This window comes from Gekko japonicus, unplaced genomic scaffold, assembly GCF_001447785.1.
Source record: "Gekko japonicus isolate JY-2015 unplaced genomic scaffold, Gekko_japonicus_V1.1 scaffold120, whole genome shotgun sequence".
In the NCBI taxonomy this organism is placed as follows: domain Eukaryota; kingdom Metazoa; phylum Chordata; class Lepidosauria; order Squamata; family Gekkonidae; genus Gekko; species Gekko japonicus.
Genome location: NW_015175973.1, coordinates 1249369 through 1257027, shown reverse-complemented (window position 1 = coordinate 1257027; position 7659 = coordinate 1249369).

Sequence of the window (7659 nt, the reverse complement as noted above, 5' to 3'; positions counted from 1 at the left end):
AGCGTGGAGGTGTGGTGACGTAAGCACGGTCGGAGTCTCCGGGACAGAGACTAGTTGCGACCTCATAGTGCAGCCACGCGCCATAAAAGGACCATCCCAGGAAGCCGAGCCGAAGAGACGGACAAAAAAGTCCTCCGCCGAAGGACACTACCGCCTGATCCTAGCAAGACCCCGCCACAGAAAGACCTACGTTGCGTAGGTGCCTGGTAAGGCATCCATCTCCCCTGATATGTATGTGGCCCTAGTTAGGCGATTAAATGTATATGTGTAAACCGCTCTGAGCGCCCAGGAAGGAGCGGTATAGAAATGTAATGTAATAATAATAATAATAATAATATACTGAAAACTCATGAACTTCTAAACATTTTAAAAAGAATGTTGTCAAAGAAGTTCTGGAACTCTGTTCCAGTGCGTTCCCCCAGGAAAAAAGCCCTGATCCTATCTCAGCTACAATCACCCAATTCATACGCATCTTGACTCTAACTGGTCATTTCTGGCAACCGACCCCCACCCCACCCCCCATATGTAATGGTTGAAGAAATTCTGTTCCGCTGTATCTGATGGAGTGTGCTTGCACACGAAAGCTTGTGCCTTGAATTAAACTGTGTTGGTCTCAAAGGTGCCACTGGACTCAAACTTTGATCTATTCCTTTCTGATGTTATTTATTCTGGAAAAGAAAAAGACAGGCACCTCCTTTTGCCTGTCTTATTCCCCTTCTAGTGGCATAGGACGAGGGCAGCGGATTTTCCGGTAGGTAGTAGTGCTTAGCAGGTTTATTTTAACTCCGCATCATCGGCCGGAAGAGACGGATCGGGGACGGAAGAGACAGATCGGGGACGGCTTCCCAGATGTTGTGGTGTGATCGCGCTCGCTTGATGCGCTCCCGATCCATCCCTCTTGCAGATCTAATCTTCCCGTGTGACCGGGGCCAACAAAGTTCTGTTATGAGACTGAAATTGGAAAGCGATGGGAAAAGCTTTAAAAAAACTACAATCAAAGGTTGCTAATTTTAAAATACTGCAATCCCCCTCCATGAAGTGTTCTCATGCAAAATTTAATTTTGAAGAAAATATCCTCTATTTATTGCATTTAGGTATTTACTTAGAAATGTCATGTGTCAATGGAGGCCACGATAGGTACAGCGCTGAAAGGTTTGAGAATGAACCTTGCCAGCATTTGCTGACGAGTAATTACATAGAATTTGGATTCATTTCTGGGCAACTGGAAAAGATTTTCTTTTTTAAAGCTTTCACCCTGTATAGTGTATGATCAAATTTAGCCCTCGTCCTATTTAGCCCCAAATAGCCCGACTGTGACTACAGGCCTGTCCTCTGTAAGCTCCCCCAGTGAGGCAAAGAGTGGCTCCCCAGGGTTTTTCAGGTCAGGAAAATGGTACAGGGGAAGGGTTAGCTCCTGTCCTATACGCTGCGGTCCAAATGCAAATTGGGCATTCTGAATGAGGAACTATAGATGTGTCAACCACTTGGACTTTGTAATGTGTGAATCAGCCCTTAGTGGCTTGGCAGGATCTCATGGGAGCAGATGGGCCTTCATATACTGTGGTCCCAAACCACATAGGGCCAAAACTTTGAGTTGTGCCTCCTTGAAAACAGACTTGAAAGCTCTGCATTTACTAGTGATCCCAATAATGTGCTCCATCCAGCGAACTCACTGCTACTTTCTGGAACATGAAGATTTTGTGCAACTATCATCCCTAACATCTGAAACTCCATGTTCAGATGCAGTGGCAAGGATTTATAAGTTATCAACGACCCCAGTCACACTAGGGGGAAAGGCACGGCTGAAGTGCGGCTTTTTAGAGCCGCAGCAAAAGAGAAGCATTGCAGCGGGATCAGACAGATCCCCCGAGCCGCCGCGCATATGTTCCCCAATGCGATCAGATGCGAGGGGGAAGCCACGGACAGGAGAGCGAGGTGAGGCTGATGCGCATGTGTGCGCCTGTGCAGTCCGGCAGGGGACCTTGCATGCTGCGGGAGACGCAAATAGCCACAGTGGGGCTATTTGGGGTTCCACCCCCTTTCTTAAAGAGACAGTCCCACAGGAATTCATCCAGGTGGCTCTGAGAGGGCTGAATGGCCTGGGAAGGGCAAGAAGCCTTTTTCCTGGGTCTGTAGCTCTGCGTTAAAATGGGTTTTGCTTGTGAAAGGGGAGGGGTGGGGGGGGGGGGGGCTCTGAGGGTGCAACAGTAGAGAAAAGCTTTGCAGCCTGATCCAGGGAGGGTTTACACTTGAGGAAGTCATTTCAGTCTTGGAAAACAGACATTCGGCTATTGTGTGGCTTAGGGAAGGGTTCAATACACTGAGGACTTATACAAAAGAGACAAAAGGATCACAGATTGTTCTAGGGAAGGGACCAGGGCGAGCAAAGAAATTTGGGGGGGAGCATCAATTCTGGATTCCCTTTCCTGTCTCATCTCCGCCCTTCCCCTGGATGGGTTTTGCATTTGGGAGAATCTTCTGAAAGATCAGGGCAAGAAAAAGGGGGCACAGATTGTCCTAGGGACACAGGTGGTTCTGTACAGCTGTGTCCGGACAGAAAAATGATGTCAATAATGGCAGCCCAGTCAGGGGGGAAAATTGCCCCACAAGCTACAAAATCCTGGCTACGGCCCAGCAGAGGCTGACTAGGATCACAGAGAATACATTTCCCACTTTCATAACAGCTTGCGCATGTTAAAGAGTTGGGCCGCCTCCCTGAGAAGCCGTTTCCCCCAGCTCACAATGTAAACCAAGACTCTGCCCATGTGCAGCACCTATGGCTATTCTTCTCCAGCGCCAACTGGAGCAAATGCCCCCACAGGGAAGCAGATCAGCCTAGGATAGTGGTGGCGAACCTATGGCATGGGTGCCAGAGGTGGCACTCAGAGCCCTCTCTGTGGGCACGTGTGCCATCGCCTGAGCCAGGTCCAGACCATCATTAAATTATCAAATTCTCTGCCAAATAATTTTAAGTCAATGAAAGCATTTGGGATTGCTTTCCTTACTTTGTTTGGATCATCTTAAGTTAATGTATGAGTTGTTTTTTTCTAAAGTAAAACCTCAGTATCCAGGTTAAATGGCCGTGTTGGCACTTTGCGATCAATAAGTGGGTTTTGGGTCGCAGTTTGGGCACTCGGTCTCTAAAAGGTTCGCCATCACTGGCCTAGGAATTCCCCTTGGCCTTCATGCCAGGAGAACCTGGACAACCCAGGAGAGCACCAGGAAACCCTCAAGGCGAACGGATTATTTTCCCTCTCGGGCTTTCCAGGTAGACCTTCTCGGCATACAGTGACCCCCCCCTCCCCTCCCTCACAGATGCTCTTCAAAGCTTCCATGTAAAGGGCTCCCCTGCCACAACAGTGCTTTTGATACGGAGCTATTCTGGGAGAAGCTCTGGACCTGGAGGTTCCGCTTGGCACTCCTTGTTATTTATGAGGCTTTTCTCCATGAATTTGACTAATCCCTCTGAGTCAGGCTGCCAACCTATTTTTTTTTAATGAGAGTTACTTCTGAGTAGTGAAAAATCTCTCTGTCTCTTTCCCCACCCCCAGCATGTTACCGAGTTTTGTTCTGTCCTAAAAACAGAACGGGCCACAGTGGCTCAGAGGTTAAGACACTGAATGGCAGACTAGAAGGTCGGTAGCTCGGCAGTTCGAGACCCGAGTGTGCCACGTGACGGGGTGAGCTCCCGTCTCCGGCCCCAGCTCCTGCCAACCTAGCAGTTTGAAAGCAAGAAATTCCAAGGAGGTAAATAGGTACTGCTTCGGTGGGAAGGTAACAGCGTTCCGTGCACCTTGGCATTTAGTCATGCCGGCCACATGACCACGGAAAAGTCTTCGGACAGCGCCGGCTCTTCAGCAAATGGAGATGAGCACTGTCCCCTAGAGTCAGATTTGACTGGCTTTCAAGCAAGGGCAACCTTTACCTTAGAAAAAGAACAGGGACTTGGACAAGCAGCACAAATGAAACTATCAGCTAAGCTGCAAAAGAAAAATCCTGTGAAAGACAAGCTTTTCCCCAAAAATAAATATGTATTTATTTATTGCATTTGTATTCCGCCCTCCCCGCGAACAGGCTCAGGGCGGCTTACATTGATCAGTACAGTGTACCTAGTCCACATAAAACATTTATATGAATAAAAGCCCAAAGGAGATCTTTTTGTGATGATTTCCTGTATATCCTTCGGAAGGCACGAACAACCAAGAGTTACCTGCTGGACATCCCTGCTGTAAGCCATCTAAGCAAAGCTCAATCACCCTAGTGGGTGGCAGTAAATCCCTTACCTTAATTATACCTTGGGTGATGAATACCAGCTTTTACCTATCCAGTAACTACTACCCATCACCTTCATTGGGTGACCCCAAGTTCTAGTTTCATGGGAAAAGGAGAGAAAATTGTTTCTGTTGATTGTAGAATCCTCAAATCATTGAATCACAGAATTGGGAGGGGTCATACAGGCCATCTAGTCCACCCCCCTGCTCAATGCAGGATCAGCCCAGAGCATCCCTGACAAGGGTTTGTCCAGCCGCTGCTTAAAGACTGCCAGTGAGGGGTAGCTCACCACTTCCCTAGGCAGATGATTCCACTGTTGCACAACTCGTACTGTAAAAAAAGTTTTTCCTAAGATCCAGCCGGTACATTCCAACCCTTCATTTAAACCCAAGATTGCAAATCCTATCCTCTGCTATCAACAAGAACAGCTCCCTGCCCTCCTCTAAGTGGCAGTCCTTCAAATACCTCAAGAGAGCCATCCTGTCCCCCTTCAACCTCCACTTCTCCAGAAAGAACATTCCCCAGTCCCTCAGCCTTTCCTCCTAGGGCTTTGGTCTCCAGGCCCCTGATCATCCTTGTCGCTCTCCTCTGCACCCGCTCCATTCTGTCCACTTCCTGAAAAGTATGCAGACGGAGAGTGATTTCAGCAAAGCATACTTTATTCGATCAGGAACAAGATGACTTTGGCCGGCTCGCAGGCTGGCTTATGTCCCCCGAGAAACCGCCACCCAAAACACACCCCTACTTCCCTATAGGTTATTTACAATGGCCGAGAGTCCCATAGGCTCTCAGCCGGGAACCTAGTCCCCTGATTGGAGTGGGCTAGGATCCGCATAGTCCATTGTCTCTTGGAGCGAAGTTCTGCGTTAGTCTCTGGACTTGTCTGGACTTGTCTGGACTTGTCTGGACTGAATACATTACACCTCCTTTTTGAAGTGAGGCCTCCAGAACTGCACACAATACTCCAGGTGCAGCCTGACCAATGTAGTGTACAGTGGGACTATGACGTCTTGTGATTTGGATGTTATGCCTCTGTTGCTACACCCCAAGATTGCATTAGCCTTTTTTGGCACTGCATCACACTGGCTGCTCATATCTAACTTACGGTCCACCCGTACCCCAAGATCTTGTTCACACACACTGCTACCCAGAAGTGTATCCCCCATCCAGTATGTGTGTTCCTCATTTTTGTTACCCAGAGGTAGAACTCAGCACTTATCCCTGTTAAATTGCATCTTATTCATATCCACCCACTTTTCCAGTGTGTTCAGATCTCGTTGAATTCTATCTTTATCTTCTGGTGTGTTCACTGCTCTTCCCAATTTGCTGTCATCTGCAAATTTAATGAGTAGCCCCTCCACACCCTCATCCAGATCATTTATAAAACTATTGTACAATGTATATAAATCTAAAAACCTCTATTATATTTCTCTTTAGTCACCTCTTTAAAAAAATCAAAAAGCACCAATTGCTTTAACCTTTCTTTATAGGGTCTTTATTTATTTATACTTTCGATTTCTTTAACAGTGCTCTACTCTGTACCTCCACCACAGGGAGTCCCCAATGTTTTTTGAACCTGTGAGCTCCTTTGGAATTCTGAGAGGGTATGGGGAGCACCACCCCAAAATGGCTGCTGCAGGAGGCGGAGCCAAAACCAAAATGGCTGACACAGGAGGCAAAGCTATATTCACTACCTCCCTCTTGCTTTGCAAAAGAATCTCAGCCCAGGGGGATGGGGGGGGGGGAGAAAGAGAAAGGGAAATTCAAAAAAGGAAGGAAAACTGGAGGGAGAGATGAAGAGATGGGAGATTAAAGAAAAATGGAGGAAAGTCTGAGAGGAGAATGGAACCACACACTGACTAAGGAAAACTTTGGTGCTTACCAGGCCTCTTGATCTTCCAGTGGCTGCAGCTGCTATTACTGCCATTTATGTATGTATGCCATACATACCTTTCATTTGAATGAGGGCAACCAACAATACGCCCTGCCTTACAGTGGCCCTGCTGTCAAGTCCTGGATGCAATCACTCCCACAGCACTCTGATAGCAGCAAGATTTGTTTACTGAGAGGTAGAGAGATTCCAAGGATAGACAGATTCTGTGTCGGAACTGGCCTCCAGATGCCAGTTCCAGCCCTATACTACAAGCAGGACATCCCCCCCCCCATGCCCACCACCCAATCAATATTCTAATTCAGCGCACCAAAAATGGAACCACACACTGACTAAGGAAAACTTTGGTGCTTACCAGGCCTCTTGATCTTCCAGTGGCTGCAGCTGCTATTACTGCCATTTATGTATGTATGCCATACATACCTTTCATTTGAATGAGGGCAACCAACAATACGCCCTGCCTTACAGTGGCCCTGCTGTCAAGTCCTGGATGCAATCACTCCCACAGCACTCTTGTAGCAGCAAGATTTGTTTACTGAGAGGTAGAGAGATTCCAAGGATAGACAGATTCTGTGTCGGAACTGGCCTCCAGTTGCCAGGTCCAACCCTATACTACAAGCAGGACATCCCCCCCATGCCAACCACCCAATCAATATTCTAATTCAGTGCACCAAAGATCCAGGCCTGCCATTATGGCCAGCCCCAGCACCTGCAAACGAACAGTTACATTATTTAGAAGCTCCCCGCATTACAAGGTCATCTTGGACGCTGAGATCATGCACTTCCCAGGGTCTCACAGACTGCTACAAGCTGGTGCTATTCAAGCTTAAGCAGACATTCACACACACAACCACCACCACCACCCTTCCTAGCAGAGAAGATAAACAGCAGTGAAGTATTTGGCCCCAGAATACATGTAGACAAAAACAGTGAAATAAGCATGTCTGAGGAAATAGTTAACCCCTAATGCAACAGACCATGAGTTTGGCTAAACAGCCTTCTATGGCAAGCGAGGTCTGAGCTCGCTTGGATGCCACATTGGGTATCCCTACTCTACCAGCTCTCAGAAAATCTTTTTTTTTCCTTAATGGATGGCAAGCGGATTTGTACAGTGTTCTAAATGCGGTTGCTCTACAAAACATATAAAGGCACGAGGCCTCTGGCCATTCTATTGTCAATCCCACCATTACAGAATAGACATGTTGGATCTGGGGGTCCCCACCTTGTGTACCAGTCAGAATTGAGTTGTGGGTTCTTCTCATTCCCCTGTGTGCAGTGCTCAGTTGAGACTAGAACCAGGGCTATTTTGGGGCAGGACACAGGAATGGAGTTCCGGCTGGCTCCCGAGTTGGCCACGCCCAGCAGGAACTCATTAGCATAATAGGCCACACCTAACAGCAGAAACTAATTAGGATTGGCTACATTAGGGGTGTGTGGCCTAACATGCAAAGGAGTTCCTGCTCCAAAAAAAAGTCCTGGGTTTTGACAACAAACAA